Source organism: Cynocephalus volans, chromosome 4, assembly GCF_027409185.1.
Source record: "Cynocephalus volans isolate mCynVol1 chromosome 4, mCynVol1.pri, whole genome shotgun sequence".
Classification (NCBI taxonomy): domain Eukaryota; kingdom Metazoa; phylum Chordata; class Mammalia; order Dermoptera; family Cynocephalidae; genus Cynocephalus; species Cynocephalus volans.
In genome coordinates, this window is record NC_084463.1 from 98,565,133 (window position 1) to 98,582,369 (window position 17,237).

At 50.3% G+C, this 17,237-nt stretch overlaps 1 long non-coding RNA gene across 1 annotated transcript; it reads right to left on the bottom strand.

The window, feature by feature from the left end:
- Positions 1-8,918: 8,918 nt before the first annotated feature.
- Positions 8,919-17,002, bottom strand: LOC134374579 (uncharacterized). The gene is made up of 2 exons (XR_010023332.1): positions 16,889-17,002; positions 8,919-9,053 (listed from the first exon to the last, which is right to left on the bottom strand). It is a non-coding gene; the product is annotated as an uncharacterized LOC134374579 (long non-coding RNA).
- Positions 17,003-17,237: the final 235 nt, after the last annotated feature.

Sequence of the window (17,237 nt, forward strand, 5' to 3'; positions counted from 1 at the left end):
GAAGGGGCAGAGAGAGCAAGGGAGGAGGTGTGAGGACAGCCTTCCTTCACACACACCCTCATTTATGCTGCTCCTTCAGCAAATAACCCCATGTGGGGATGGAGGGACACATGGAGAGATAAGGGACAGTGGGTTCCTCAGGTGCTCTGGGTCCAGCTGGGGTGCTGGTGACCAGAAAGGAGGGGATGAGTGGGGAGAGAATGGAGAGGAGGGGAGGTGAGCAGGGAGCTGAGGTGAGAGGGTGGAGGAGCCAGGGGAGAATGAAAACCCAGCCTGCTGGTGGTTTCTTCTTTTTTTTTTAAGAGCTACAAGCTGAGATCAAAGGTGATATTTTTACAGCAACTGAAATAGAAAACCACTGGGCACACAGTGGGAGGTGAGAGGCCGGAACACAGGCCCCTTTATGCAGCCTGTGGCCACAGCAAGCACGCTGCCCTCTGCCATGGGGCATGGGGGACAGTGTGGCAGGGAGCTTCCCAACTCAGGTTCAAGGAAGAAGTGCAGGTAATGAGCCAGGGGAGAGGAGGGACAGCAGTGAAGGATTAGAATGAGCACCCAGGCCTGGCACCTCCCACCCAAGACCAACCTCGTCACTCTGCTGCGGGGTTAGAGTTGTTCTGGGCCTTCTACACACATGAACCTGTCTCTCCTCACAGAGCCTGGTAAGGGAGGGTTATCACTGCCCCTGTTTTATGGAGGAGGAAACCAAGGCTACAAGGGAGAAGTGACTGGAGCTCAAGTCCCACAGGAGTTGGGAGCAAATTCAGGACGAGAACCCTGGGGCTCTTAGGCCACATCCTTGCTGTTCTCTGTGATCTCTCACTCACTTGCTCACATACCAAACCGTTTGTTGAGCTTCTAGTATTACTGGTCCTAGCTGGCCCTGACATAAAAGGGGCGACACTCAGGCCTGCTAGAGCAGTGGGTTTCGAAGTGTGGTCCCCCCACCAGCAGCATCAGCATTGCCTGGGAACGTGCTAGACATGCATATTCTCAGGCCCAACCCTGACTTACTGAACTGTCCAGATGACTTTGATGTACACTAAGTTTCAGAGTCACTGTACTGCATTACCTCAGTTTCCACATCTGTACTTTGGGAAAAATAACAACACCTGTCTCACAAGGTTGAGCCCAATATTAACTAACATGTGTTCTGGCTGTGTACCCTGTGCCACAATCCTTCTAAGCCCTTCACAAATATTAACTCATTTAATTTCACAACAACCCTGAGATAGGAACTAATATTCTCCTCATTTTACAGACAAGGAACCAGAGGCACAGAGAAGTAAAGCTACTTGGCCAGGGTCACACAGCTAGTGAGGAGCAGAGCTCTAGAATCCAACCTCTTTACAGCTAACCAACGGAAAGCTCTCAGCAGTGGGTCTGGCTCCTGGAATGTGTTCTGGGCATGGCTGAGAATGTGATGATGGCAATTACTATTACCTTACCTCATCCTGAGGTGACGATCCCCCTTTTGTAAATGTGAAATCTGCTGCCTTGTCAAGATCGAGTGACTCAGCTACAAAACAGCCTCCTTGTCTGAATCCCCAGTGCAGACACCGGCCCTCCAATTCGCCAAGCTCTGAGATCACAATGTACCATTCCCATCTTCTGGAAACATCCCAGCTCTTTGCAGGGTAGAGTGTAGGCTCTGACCCTAGTTTGGCCAGTCAGGGGCTGTGTGACCTTGGGCAAGTCACCTCACCTCTCTGAGCCTCCATTTCCTCATCCAGAGAGTGAATGATGACAGTCCTAAATTTGTAGGGTTTCCCTGAGGGTTGGAGAAGATGGCATTTGTGCCCAGCCCAGAGTGCGCACAGAGCTGGCTAACAACAGGCTATTTGCCCCTCCCTGGTCCCCCTCCCTGCTGCTACCTCAGTGGAAACACCAGCTCAGGACCCAGAAAAGGTTTGAAGGAAGAAGACATGTTTCCAAATGATCAAAAGACATTTGTCCTCCAGCCTACCTGCCCTTTTCCTGATCTTGAAATAGCCACCCTGGCAAGGGTTTGGGGGTTAAAACACTGTCACCTGCTGGGTCCAAGTCAGGGGTGGGTAACCTGTGAAGGTGTGGGGGCCTCTGCAGGCCATCCCCACCAGCCCGGAGTCAGCAATCTGAGAGCATCTGAGCATCCGCCTGCCTCAAGCAAGTGGAGTTTGGCCCAGACATCTGAAGCTCGTTAGCTGCCTGCTCCCAGGGGGCTGACCCCGCTCCGCCAGAATTACCCTAGACAGAGCCACGGAGGACAGAACAAACCAAGACCAGGTGAGGTGTGGTCATGATGGGGGAGGGGAAGCAGTCTCCAGAGCGGCCCCTGGGGATCCCTGAGGAGCAGAGGAGGCTGGGAGAAAGCATCGGGCCAGGCTCCAGCCAGTCACCACTCTCTGGCTATGCAAACTGGGGGTGGGGGAGGCTTCCTTCCTTGGGCCTCAGTTCCCCCATGTGTACATCATTGGAGGAGTGGCAAGCAAAGCACACACTGCAGGCCTTCGAGCCCTGACATGCTGGGGTCCCAGCCCAACCTAGAATTCCTGGCTGCTGAGGTCTATACTGGGGATCGGGGTGTAGGACAATGCAGTGGAGGGGTGGAGCCATGATCCTTCCCTCAGGCCTGGAGATCAGAGGAGAACCAGGAGAGAAGACCAGAAATGACACCACAGCTTGTAACAGTCAGCTAGGTGCTCTCTCAGTGCCCATAAGTGACAGAGATGGTCACATTGGTCAGGGATAAGAGAGTGGCTGTGAGCTAAGCCTTCTGGAAACAGGGCTTCCAGCTGGGCCTGTGGGACAGGATCAGGACCAGATCGACCCGCTGCTCCCTTTTGGACTCAGAGCTCCACCCTCCTGTCTGGAGAGGCCACAGCTAAATTTCATTGAGCAGTTTTTATTGTCCACTTATTTTATACCCAGCACTTTTCTAAGCACTGCACACATATTAAAATCATGTAACTCTTTCTCTGGATGGCAGGTCCTGAGTAATTGACCAGCCTGGAGTCTGACCTTCACCTGGAAGGTCTCGACATTGACCTTTCTCAGGACACCTGGAGATGTCAGACAGGCTGGCCCTAACCATGTCACTCAGGATGATGCCTCCTCCCGACACTACTGTAACTGACACCAGGCAGTCTCCCTTTCCATGGACAGAAATGCTCTTGTCCCCTCCCCAGTCTCCTTCCATCCCAGCAGCCACGTCTCTGGGAAGCTATGGCCTGGTATCTGGAATCTGAACAAAGAGGCAAGGAGGGCTAGTCGAGAGGTTGTTCACACAGACCTTGGTGAAGCCTGATGAAGGTCTACACCCCCCACCCCTACCCCAGCCCGCAGAGGGAGCGACTGGGATGGGCACATCTCTCAGACAACATCCCTGACCTTTTGGACAGCACTGGGCATGCACATGGCTGAAGTGAGCTTCTCTGAGCTTTCGCTTTTGTCTGGACACCTCACTCCTTGGTTGCTGCATTCTTTCTTTAGATTGCTTAATGTCGCTAATGGCTGGAGGTTGCAGAGCTGTTTCCTGAGCCAGGGAGCCTTTTAATTCATTTGCCTTTCACAGGGCAACCTTATTACCAGCATTTCTAAGAAAGGCCCAGAGACAGGTGGACACCTGTTCAACTTCACATAGACGTTCAGGGCTGAGACGATCCTGGATTTCCAGATCATTCCCAATTCAACAGTTTATCACTTTCAAATATGAAAAATTCATTATATAACTGTATAAAACTTAGAAAATACAATAAGCAAAAGTAAAAATAAATAAATACACCTTTGGTTTTTTTCAGAGAAACTTCTGCTGCCCTTCCCCATCCCTTCTCTCCCCCAGCTCCCCAGCCTAAACCACGCTCCCCCAACCCCAGCCATAATCAATATCTCGCCTCCTTTTGCCAACAGCTGTTCCCTGAGGAATACGCCTTGACAGCAGATCTTGGAAGACAGCCTTAGACCGGATTCTGGAAAGGCCTGGCGTTTCTTCCGGAACAGCAGAGTTTCCGCCCAAATGGAACTGTTTAAGTTCAGGATATAGTAGGAAACACTCCTGGCCAGAAGTCCAGAGACTGCATTCAGCCCTGCCTGGTCTGTGGATTGGCTGTGCGACCTTGGGCTAGTCCCTGTCCTTCTCTGAGCCTTGGTTTCTTCAAGTGTAAAATGAAGACTTGAACTTGATCAAGTAGTTCCCCACAGCCGATCTCAGACTGTCCTCTTCTCTTGGGCAGGAACCGTGCCTTTTCTTAAGTAGATCACAGAATTTAGAATCAGAGGACAGGGTTCAAGCCCAAGGCCATCATTCTCTGGCTGTGTGAGTAACAGTGGGCAGGGCACCATAGCACTCTAACCCTCTGTCCCCCATGGAAAGACACAGTTCAGAGTGCTCACCCCATGTGTCCCTCAGGTCTGCCACAGATCCCATGAGAGTGGGATGTCAAAGATTTTAGGACAACAGAGGGAAGTGCTCTACTGGGCTGTGAGCCCATGTGTGCCCACTGTCTGCTCAGCACCTGGCTCCATCCTGGCTCAGGGGATCTGCACCCAGGCTTGTCCATAGAGCCACTGTCTGCCTGTGTTCGTGCAGCTCTGGAAAGAGGAGTGTGTGGACCCCAGGCCCAGCCCATCCTATGAAGTGTCAGTAACGATGCCCAGAGGGCCTCAGGCTCATGACATCATGGACAGCACTTTCCATGTTGGAGCTCACCGAGCTAAGGCCATTGTAAAAAATAGCACTGCCTTTTTCTTTTTTTTCCATTTTGGCTAAGGCATGGAATGTGAAAGCTGCTAAATTACTACAGGAAGGAATAAAGGCTGGCTTCAGACTCTGGTTTCTGCTCTCCTAAAAACAATGGCAAACCCTGAAAGTCTGGCACCTTTTTCCTTATGCCTTCCTTGAGCCCACTCCAGGCTCCCGACAGGACCATGGTTGGGGGAGACAATGGCCTGTCTCTGGTCCCCAGATGACCTCTCTGGACATTCAGCTCACATCTGTGAAACAGTCGTCATAGCCCTTCCCCTGATTACTGCTGATAAGAATCAGATGCAGGGCTGGCTGGTTAGCTCAGTTGGTTAGAGCTTGATGCTGATAGTACTAAGGTCCAGGGTTTGATCCCTGTACCAACTAGTTGCCAAAAAAAAAAAAAAAAAAAAAAGAATTAAATATAATAAGAGCTATTCGTTTATTCAGTCATTCAACCAGTAATTACAAAACACCTTCTATATATAACAGGCACTGTTCTGGGAGCTGGGGAACAGCTGTGAGCAAAGCAGACCACATCCCTGTCCTCATGGAGCTGACATGTAGTCGGGGAAGAAAGGCAATAACCAGATAACGAAGGGAAGGAGGCAGGATGTCAAATAGATGCTTCCAGTGCTGTGGAGGAAAAAACCACCTGGAGGTGGGGGGGGGGGGCAGGGGGCAGGGGCTGTTTGCAATTTGAAACAGGTGGTCAGGGCAGGCCTCACTGAGAAAAGGCCTTTGAGAAGACACTGAAGGAGGTGAGGAGGAGGCGGGGTGGCCATTTGGGGGATGGGCATTCCCAGCTATGAAAGGACATTGGCTATTGTAGAAGCAGGTACAAGTTGGAAATGGTTCCTAAGTGTCTCTCCTATACCTCAGAAGCCCTCAGCTCCATTCTGGGCACAGACAGCCTCTGGATGACTAAAAGCAAAGTTACAGGTGGCAGTCACATCTTACCTAGTAGATTCCATTCAATAGGCTTTTGCTAAACACCTCTTTCCTGTCAGTCACCAGAGGATGCCGCGGGGTGCTGAGAGCTCAGACCTGCTGCCTGACATAGGCTGGGCACCAGGAGGTCTCGGCCCTAGTCCTGGCTCTGCTGCTGGCTGGTGACATGACTTTAGATAAGGCCCTGCCCCTCACTGGGCCTCAGTTCCCTTTCTTTAAAATAAGATGAGTGGTGGTTGCCAGGGGCTGAGGGTAGGGGAAAAGAGGATATGACTGCTATTGGGTATGGGGTTGCTTATGCACTGATGCAGATGTTCTGGAATTAGATAGTAGTGATGGTTGCACAATGTTGTTAATATACTAAGGTGAATTGTACACTTAAACTTCTATAAAAAAAAAAAAGTGGTTGCTTGGACAAGATGACCTCTAAAGGGAGGAACACGGGTTTTTTTGTGCCTACAATACCCGGGGACTTGGACTCAGCTAGGATTCTTCCAGTTCTGACTTCCTGTGATCCACAACCACATTATTCAATGTCACAGTCACTCATTAAGTCCAATCTGAGTCCCTAATTCAGACGCAAATCTAGGCTAGAGACTGGGAAGAGAAGAGAAGGGATACAGTCCCTCCCTTAAGAGTCTCAGAGCCTGTGGAAGAAATCAGAATGCCCAGGAGGTTATTTTCTTTAGGATGAGATCCTTCCTTTCCTTTCCTTTCCTTGTGTAGAAAAGAACCAAAAAGTGCAAGGGTGGGCACACAACTCCTTGGCAGTACAGGAGACCTTGGGAGTTGATTTATTCATTTATGCATTAGGGCCTTTGGGCTGTGTGATCAGATACAACCCTGAAGAAGTCAGAGCCAGCCTGCCCTTAGGGAGGGAGACAGACTTTGAAACAAACACTCAATGAAAAATTTATTTCATTATGGTGATTGTGATCAGTGCCGTGAAGGAAAAGCACGTGGTGTTTTGAATGACTTAACAAGGCCACTGGCCTTGCTTGAGCTGAGTTTTGAGGGTGTGTAGGAACAAGGAAGAGGTATGGAGAGGTGTTGGGGATGACTCAGGGTGGGGGTATTCCAGATAATGTGGAGGCCCCAAGTGTGTACAGAGGAAGGCCAGCATGGATGAAGGGCAGAGAGCTGGGGAAGGCTGCAGCAGAAACATGTTAGGCCTGACCACGCAGGGCCTTAGAGATTGGGGGTCCGTACATACCCCTTTGTACCTGTTGTCTCCGCTCGCTCTTAAGTGTCCCATGCTGGACAATAAACTATACAGCCACCCTACTTACAGGCCACATTAAGGAGTTTGTCCTAAGAACAACCAGCATTCCAGGAAGGCTTGGTCATCGCTCCCTCTGTCCCAGCCTCCAGGCCTGCTGCTCTGCACGTCCAGCAGCAAGGGTCTGCCAGCCCAAGCGGCCACAGTGGCTACTCGAGCCGGATGATGTCCCTGCTTGGCATCCCCTGGCCATCCAGCCCTGCTGCTCTCTTCCCAGGCAGACCCTGCTCCCCGCTGACAGCGTCCCCCTCTCCAATTGAGGTGTGAGCTTTTCCACCACATCTCAGGCCAAGCATGGTTCTTGGCTTCGGGTTTGATGAGCCGGTTTCCGGCCGTTCCCGCCCTCAGCTACTCTCTGAGGACTTGCTCCAGGCCTCGGCCGGGCCAGGGCCTCACGCTCTTTCCACTCTAGTTTTTTCATTTTTGCCTCTCTTTATTTCCCTCTCTGTGTGACTCTCTCCCTCTGCTGGGCCCTCTCTAGCTTGCCCTCCTTTTTCTCTCGTTTCTCTAGGGTAGCTTGGCATTATAAGAGCATGTGGTCAGGACAGATGGAACGGGGTTCAAATCCTAGTTCTGCCACCTGCTGGCTGTCTGACTCAGTTTCCTGTCCTATGAAATGGGGATGATCCTTACAACCCCTTTTTCTCTGGGTGATTGTAAGCTGAGATGAAGTCTACAAAGTGCCTTCCAGCAAATAGTAGGTGCTCAGCAAATGTTAGTTTCCTCTTACTCTCCTGCACTTTCTTCTCCCTGACCTTCTGCATGTCTTGCTCATTTATACACAAAGTAAGAAACAAAAGCCCACCCTTCCAGCCCCCTCGTCCCCTGCTGGACCCCAATCACATGGTCTCTAGGCACAGCCTCGCTGGCCCAGACTTGAGTGGAGCCAGCAGCGTCACATGCAGCCAGCTCTCAGCTAGCCACGTGGTGCGAGGTGTGCCAGGTGTCATGGCTGGCCTCTCTACCGTGGGGCTTCTGACCAGGACACAGGAGGAGTCCCCTGAGCTGTGACTCAGGCACCAGAGTGTTTTGGTTTTTTACCAATTGAAAGACACAAAAGGCAGCCTCTCAACCCCACCCTTTGGCCTACAGACTCCTCACTGTCCCCTATATCACACGCCCTGCACTTTCCAGCCACCCAGCCATTGCTCGTGCCCTTGACTCCACCTGAAATACCCATCAGCTCCCCCTCTCTCACTTTAGGCCTCACACCAGCTCTGGGGCTCAGACATGACAGAGGAGGAAATAGAGGCTCAGGGACATTCTGATACTGGTATTTTTTACAAGAATGTGTTCAGTGTTGATATATTGTATCATTTCTTTCTTTTTGGGGGGTGAGGGGCAGCAGGCTGGTATGGGATCTGAACCATGACGCTGGCGTTACCAGCACCGTGCTCTCCCAAGAGAGCTAACCAGTCAGCCCTGTATCATTTCTTAAAAAACAAAATGAAGCTGGCCAGTTAGCTCAGTCAGTTAGAGTGTGGTGCTGATAACATTGAGTTCTGAGGTTCAATCCCTATAGAGGCCAGCAACAAAGAAAAGAAACAGATTGCCTGGGTGAGAGCAGATCTGGAATTTCAAATTTCTCATTTGTCCTCTTCCTTTCCTTCTGCCATACGACCTGTCACATACTTGTGACTCCACAGACCCAACTATAACTTACTTCCTAGATGTGACTTAACAGGTAATTGTTTAAATAAACCCATACATTTATGGTCAATTGATTTTTGACAAGAGTGTTAAGACAATTCAACAGAGAAAGAATAATCTTTTTAACAAATGATGCTGAAACAACTGGATATCTGCATGCAAAAGAATGACATGGGACCCTGACCTCACACCATATATAAAAATTAACTCAAAATGGATCAAAGACCTGAACGTAAGAGCTAAAACTAGAAAATTCTTAGAAGAAAACTGTCTTAGTCCATTCCTTCTACTATAACAGAATACCACAGACTGGGTAACTTATAAAGAAAAAAAGTTTATTTAGCTCATAGTTCTGGAGGGAGCCTGGGAACTCCAAAAGCATGGTGCCGGCATCTGGTGAGGGCCTTCATGCTGTGTCATAACATGGTGGAAGGGTGGCAGTTGGAAGTGACCCTGCCAGACAGAGAAAAAATCAGGTCAAACTCATCCTTTTATCAGGAGACCACTTTTGCAATAACTAACCCACTCCCAAATAACAGCAATAATCCATTCATGAAGGCAGAGCCCTCATGACCTAATCACCTCTTAAAGGCCCCACTTCCCAACACTGTTACAATGGCAATTAAATTTCAATATGAGTTTTTAGAGGAACATTCAAACCATAGCAAAAACATAGGTGTAAATCTTCATGACCTTGGACTAGACAATAGTTTCTTTTTTTTTTTTAAAAAAGATGACCGGTAAGGGGATCTTAACCCTTGACTTGGTGTTGTGAGCACCACGCTCACCCAGTGAGCGAACCGGCCATCCCTATATGGGATCCGAACCCGGGGCCTTGGTGTTCTCAGCACCACACTCTCCTGAGTGAGCCACGGGCCGGCCCGACAGTAGTTTCTTTGATATGATGCTAAAAGCACAAACAACCAAATAAAAAGAGAAATTGAACTTCATCAAAATTAAAAATTTTGTGCTTCAAATGACATTATCAAGAAAATAAAAAGACGAGTCACAAAAGATTGGCAAATAAAGTATCTGGTAAGGATCTAGTGTCCTAGTATCCAGAAAACATAAAGAACTCATAACTCAACAAGAATAGGACAAATAATCCAATTTTTTAAGTGGGCAAGAGATTTGAATAGACATTTCTCCAAAGAAGATATTAAAATGGCCAATATGCCCATGAAAAGGTGCTCAGCACTATTAGTCATTGGGGAAATGCAAATTAGAATCACAGTGAGATACCACTTCATGCTTACTAAGATGGCTGTAATAATAAAGAAAATAACAAGTGTTGTCAAAGATGTGGAAAAATTGGAACCCTCATACATGCTGGCAAAAATGTAAAATGGTGCAGCCACTGTGGAAAACAGTTTGGCAGTTCCCAAAAGTCATAGAGAGTTACCGTATGGTCCAGAGATTCCATTGCTAGGTATATATACATGAGAGAGTTGAAAGCATATATTTGACACAAACATTTGCACATGATTATTCATAACAGCATAACTTACAATAGCCAAAAAGTAGAAACAACCCAATGTCCATCAACCCATGAATGGATAAACAAAATGTGGCATATCCATACAATGGGATATTATCCAGCCATAAGAAGACATGAAATATTGACATATGCTACAACATGGATGAACTTGAAAATGAAATGTCCAGAATAGAAAAATCCATTGAGTCAAAAAAGGAGATTAGCAGTTTCCAGGAGCTAGAGTTGTGCGTGGAATGGGGAATGACTGCTAATGGGTATGAGATTTCTTTTCGGGGTGACAGATGGAAATGTTCTGAAATGGGGATTGGGTATGGTTGCATGACGTTGTGAACATACTAAAAACCAATGAACACTTTCACTAAAAGGGTGAATGGTATGGTATGTGAATTATACGTAAATTCTTTTTTTAGAAAGTACTCATGTAGATCTGGAGGAGATTTTGCAGAATACTGAGCCCAATGTCCACCCCGCCCCACACGCATGTCTCTGTCTCTATGTTAAAGACGGGGAAATTATAGCCCGGATAGGGGAAGGATCACACAGCAGGTTTGAGACAAGAGCAGGGACTGGAACCTAAAACTATTGCCAGCCCTTTTCCCCCTGCCCAGAGTGTTGGTTCCCGGAGGCCAGAAACCTTTATTAGTCTTGTTCCTCCAGTAAGAACAGCGTGGGACTCAGCACATCGCTCGGGCAGTAATCAGGACTGGTCCAAGTGCAAGAGAGCAGCTAGAGACCTGATTCCAGTGAGTCTGGGAAGCGTGGACTGACTGGCCCACATGACTGGGAAGGACAAGGGTATGCTCGGGGACTCAAAGGACCTCCCACACCCCCTACCTGTTTCTTCTCTTCCTTCTTCATTCTCCTCGTCCTCCTTACATGGCGGGGAGTACTGGGCTGGAAGCTCTGGAGATCACACCTTTAGAGATTGCAGTGCAACGGGAGCTATCTGCTTTCTCCCAGAACCCATTTTGGCAATCCCAGGGAATGGCTCTGTTCAGTCCAATTGGGTCATCTGCTCTTCCTGAGCCAATTATGCGGCCAGGAAGATGGAACTCTTTACAAGGCCAGGCCTTCTGTCAGGGTACTGGCTCTGCGACTGGCAGCCCCCTCAGAACCTCAGACAGTGTGGGTTTGAAGCTGCCCCCTCCCACAGGGACTCAGGCCACTGCAGGGTGATCCGCTAGCCAGGGAAGAAGGCAGTCACGGTGTTTGGGTGCAGAGTGACCTGGGGTTCCAGACCTAGCTTTTTCATTTTCTGGCTATGGGCAGGTGGGCAAATGACGCTGCCCCTCCCCCGAGCCTCAGTTTTCTGAACTGCAAAGTGAAAACAATAAGTCCCAGCCCACAGAGCTGTAAATATTTGAGAGAAGGAATATGTAGTGTTAGCCCAGAGCCTAGCACAGAGTAGGGGATGTGCTAAAGACGGTTGTTATCATTACTGATGCTTTGGATGGGTTGAAGCTCAGCCTCAGGTTAGGAGCTGGGGATTCTGAGAAAATGCTTTAGATAATGGGGGATTCCCAAGGCACAGACCCTTGCACCAGTGTTGAGGGGGATGGCAGTGAGAGGAACCACTCCTCTTGGGACCATTCCTCATATCTGTGGGGCATGAGAGGGGCCTTGGCCCCTGGGAATCGTGGACTGAGTGTCAGCCTAGGGCTGCCCCAACCTGCTGGCTGACCTTTGCGTGGTGACCTGCCCTTTCTGAGTCCAGTATTCTCTGAACCAATGAGAGCTGCTCTGGGTGACTGTTCAGGGCTCCTGCTCATTTAAGGTTGCTATGAATTCAAGTGTCACCTCCTGAAGTGGCCTACATCCCTATTTTGTAAAGGGATCAAGCAGCCTTTGCTGCAGAATTGAGCATCACTCTTTGCAAGGCCAAGTGCTGGGCATGGGGACTTATGGATGACTCTGACCCAGCCTATCCTCAAGGTGCCCACAGCCTGGCTAGACAAATAGACATGGGCACCTGGATAGGTTCAGGCACTGACTTCTTGTGTGACCTTAAGCAAGTCACCACTTCTGCCTGGAGCTCCCTTTTGCCCCATCTGTAGGGGAAGGGGTTAAATGCGAGGATGACTTCCTGTGGGTTGGCCCATAGGAAGTCATCCAAAAAGGTGGATGGGTAGCCCTTCCCCCATACATAGGCCTCAGAGTATGGTGACATCATCCCCAACCTTCTCCTGTTTCCCCGGCAACTGGGGTGCTGGATGAGGCTCTCCAGGGACCCAGACCGTCTGGATTTCCTTGCATATAACTATACCTCGTCCACATTTTCACAATTAAATTGTCAGTTTGGGTTAAGTGTTGTGTGCTGATGGCTGTCAACCTCTCTCTGACTCCCCTCACTCTTCACCTGGAGCTGGTAACTGAGGATGTCTCAGTCCCGCAGTGCCGTGGACAGAGGATAGGATGGGACTGGGAAGCAGGTATGCCATGTACTTGCTGTGTGATCTTGGGCAAGTCACATCCCCTCTTTGAATCTAGGTCTCCCCATCTTAAAAATAGGGCTAATCATCTCTGTACAGTCTCCCTCCTTTCCAAGGCAGCTGCAAGACTCAAAGAAGCCCATAACTGTGGCAGAGCTTAGAAAACTGTAGAGCTCAGCACAAGGTCCATGATGGTTAATAAAATGAGCAAACAGACCTTGACAGCAACTTCTATGAATCTGCAGAAGATAGGTAAGGTTAGTCCCCCCTCTGATCTACCCTGCCTCCCTCTGGCTGCAAATGTGGCTCAGGTCTTCTCCTCTGGCTTCTGTCACAATCTATTCCTAGATTGAAAAGGACAGAAAAGGTGCTCTTCCCAGCAGGGCCTGGCCCCGAAGATGTGAAGTACAGGAACTAGGCCAGAGGGTCAAGGACCTGCTTCTCATGGCAGGTGTGCACATGCTGGTGGCTCAGCCACCGGCCTCCGTGGCCAGGCTCTCCCTCCTGCTACCCCAAATTCCTCCCCTAGACTTGAACCCACACCTGATCTTGCCCTCCTCTCTTCAGACTTCCTCCACGTCTCCCTTGGCAAAGCCCTAGCTCCCAGCCCAGCACTGAAGGCCCTCCATGGTGTGGGCCTGTCCTCCTCACCCATCATTTCCCACTCTGTCGCTCTTCATGCCAGAAACACCAAGCCATCCACTTACCCTCCTCTGAAACCAGACCTCTCCCTCTTGTCTTTGCTTACGCTGTTCTCCCTGCTGGGAATGCCCTCCCCGATCCCTGGTCACCTGACAATTCTTCTCCCACCTGCACATTATTTTCATAGACATGAATGCTAAGTACGGATGAGTTCTCCATCTGGAACTGTTTATGTACCTGGAACTAAAAGGAACTAAACGTTCTTTTATGTAAAAGGAACTAAACGTTGTTAAGGACTGATTACATGCTGAACATTTCATACCCATCATCTCCTCCTTAAGCCCCACAGCAACCCTGGGCAGTAAATTTCACTCCTATTTTTCAGATGAGAAAACTGAGGCTGAGAGACAGGAAGTATCTTTTTTCTAAGGCCACACAGAGGTGGTATTGGGGTTGAAACCCCAGACCATGTGATCCCAGAATCCATGCTTATCTTAGGCCCTGGTGGAAAAACCTCCCGAAGGTTATGTGTGTGGCCAGAGACACCATATACATAAAAATACTTGCTATTAGGCAAGATTGTGCTGCTTTACAAATGCCAGGGATCACTGTGATCTACCCAAGGCTGTCACATAGAAAAGGAGACCTCAGGAAGCGAGCCAGTGCCCCTGGGGAGTCCTAGGTCTCTGCTCCGGATGGGGAAGGATCTTCTCTCAGGACAGAGCCATCCTATCTATAATGCAAGAGAGTGCCCTGGAGGGAGTGAGCTCCCATCCCTGAGGATATGCAAACAGAGGCTGGGTGAGGAACACTCGATCATTCATTTGGCAACTTTGGAGTAACTATCGTCCATCTGTCCCTGATATCACACTCAGGATGAGTCAGTGGATGAGACAGAGCCATCGCTGTTGACTATGTGACTCTCCCGGGTCAATGAGACTTTACAAGGGCTCTGGTGGCCCAGCCTCAAGGATATGAGAAGGGGTGGTCCAAGTCTGGAATTCTGAGATCCTAAATGACACAAATAAGTGCATATTTTTAGCTTTTTCACTCTTTAAGCCTGGCTGCTTCGTGTCTCTATTGCTACCTAACAAACTATGTCAAGATTTAGTATTTTAACACAAGGATTGATTCTCCCACTTCTGTAGGCTGACTGGGCAGTTCTGCCAACCTGCTGGGCTCGCTCGTGTGGCTGCCTTTGACTGGTGGGTCAGCCAGGGCTGGGTCCAGCTGGGACAGCAGGGCCTCTCTCCATACTAGGCTATTATCACTGAGTAGTCCAGCCTGGGCTTGGGACACTGCAGCTGGGCTGGGCTCTGAGAGAGTAAGAGCAAAAGCTGCAAGGCCCCTGAAGTCCCAGGCTCCAGAACACACACACTCTCTTCCACCACATCCCTGCTCAAGTAAGTGACCAGGCCAGCCCAGATCAAGAGGTGGGGAAAGAGACTTCACCTTCGGATGGAGTCACATTCCAAAGGGGTCTGTGTGTCCTGGGATGGGAACAATTGGTGCCATTAAAAAGACGTCTCACTGGCCTTCCCAGACAGGGTTCAGGACAAGTGACAACTGACAGCATGGCTTATGGGCCAGGTGTCAGGGGACCCGATTTCCCTGTCTCCTGTGCCACTCACCGAGTGATGTGCGACACATTGCTCCCTTCTCTCAGCCTCAGTTTCTCTGTGAGTACAATGCAGGCGTGGGGCATGATGGGGCTTTGGTCCTGTGTGTGTGTGAAACTGGGGCAATGCCTCCCCTCTTCCCCCAGGTGCAGAGACTCTGCCTTGTATCATTCCTGCGAAGCAGAAGTCTAACCATAGCAGATAGTGCCACCCAGACACTAATGCACCACCAGCCTACTGAGTCCTATTCCTCCTCTTCTGATGACAGTTACTGACCCTGGCCATCCCCAGAGCCCCTTTCCGATGGCAATAACAGCTGCCAATCAAAGGGAGGGCACGTGATGCAAGCAAGGCCGATCAGCCGCCTTCCCTGGAGCTTATCCAGAGGCCCAGGGAGATAGAAGGTCTCATTTGACTGCAATTCCTAACTGTGGCTGTCGGTGAGGGGAGGAATGAGGCCCAGGTGGGCTCAAAGAGAGCAGCAAGAAGCAGAAATGAGTTTCAGGCAGCACCAGCCCCAAGCCCTGGCGGGTACAGCTCTTCCTCCAGGTCACCAGTACCCCAATTTCTCCTGGAGCTGCAGAGCCAGCCAATTCCTCTTGTGTTTAAGCTAGTGGGGGTTGGGTTTCTCTCCTGTAGCTGAAAGAGGCCTGTGAAACACAAACACTGTCTCCTGAACAACTACTACCATAATGAAACAATCTAGAGTTGAAAGCAGCCTTTCAGAGGGGATGCCCTCAGCAGACATGACGGGTAGCGTTTTGTTATGTGTACCCAGAAGAGAAACCTCTTGACTGGCCCTGGTCCCCCAGGCCTGCTCCCTGAGCTCAGTAAAATAACAATACCTCCCCTGAGGCAACACAAGAGGAGGGGAACACACCCCCTCCTGGGCAGTGGGCAGAGGCAGCACCCACAGACCTGGGTTTGTAGCCAGGCTCACTCCCTAGCTGTGAGATCTTGCATAAACCACCTGACAGGCCTGGGCTCAGCCTGCTCTTCTGCAGGGCAATGCCCGTCTCACCACAGGCACAGACACTGCCAGCCACACAGTGCATGCGTTGTCAACCAATATTACCTCCTTCCTATGTTATCTCCTAACAGCCTTGAGAAGGAGCAGTTCAGTGGTTTTCCCATTTTGTTGTTGATGAAACCAAAAATCACAGAGGCTTCCCCCAGGACCCACAGTGGGTAAGTGGAGGAGGTGAAGCTGAGAGCCAGGCCCAGGTGCTCTGATGACATGCTTGCTGCTCTTTGGTCTCCTACCCACTGCCCCCCTACCCCCCAACAACACGCACACACACCCACCCTGGCTCATGAGATATGCCAACCCGGAGCAGGAGACAGCTGAGCCGGGCTATTCTGCTCAGAACCCCTGCTCATCTGCCTTCCCAGGAAGCCCTTTCTAAAAACACCCTGGTGCTGGGAACAGCACACTTTGGTCTCATGTGGCCACCTGTAAAACAGTGGAGAGGGCCTCTGGCCTGCCCTCCCCCCAGGTTTGTCCAGGACCAGGATGAGGAATCTCAAAAAATGGTTCTGGAAGCCAGTATCTGCTGGGTGGCCGGGTTGGGAGAGGGAGAGCGTCTGTGGGCTTCCTTCATTCACGTTCATGGCTTACCCAATGACACAGGGGAGAATCAGGAGCCCCAAGCACTGGGTTCTCAAGCTGAAAAGCCTTGGAGGTTCTCTAGTTCCACCCCCTCAGTTACAGATGGACGGCTGGGTCTCAGAGCCAGCAAAATAACTTCCGGCTATCACACAGCGAACTAATGACAGGGCTCAGGACTGTCACCAGTTCTAGCCCCCCGTCCGGAGCCCCAGAACCAACTGACTGGCCCCCTAAAATCTCCACCAAGGCTTTAGCCCCAAGGGATGGAAGCTGAGGTGAGTAGAGCGTTAAGCGAGGTCAGCACGGTGAATGTGAACGGAACTGCAGTTGCCCTCACCCTCATGTCCTTTCAGCCTGGGCGCCTCCCCCGGCAGGGCAGGGCGTGTGTAGGGTGGGAGTGGAAAGGCAGCCGATGGCAATCAGGCAGGAACTGAGAAGCTGGCTGACAGGAAGCCCCCAGCACATCTGGGCAATCAGATAACCAGAATCACCTGGGGTAACTGAGGAGAAGGAAAATAGATTCATGTCCACAGCAGCAGCAACCAGGAACGTGCCCACTCTGCCCTGTGCAGAGCCTCGTCCTCTCTGCACACAGAGTGGCCTTGAGGAAGACTGAACAGAGGGAAGGAAGAAGAAAAGGGAAAGGAGAAGTTCAGATGGTTCTTCAGATGAAAAAGTACCTCCTCTCACAAGTGTCCCCGCTATAGTACTCCCCATCCTACAAACGAGGAGGCTGGGGGGGGAGGGGAAGACCCTTGCCCCTGGCCTCCCTTGACATTCAATCCAAGTTTTTGCCACCACTCCCTCATAGCCCTCCCCCTCCCACCCCAGGGCAGGGTT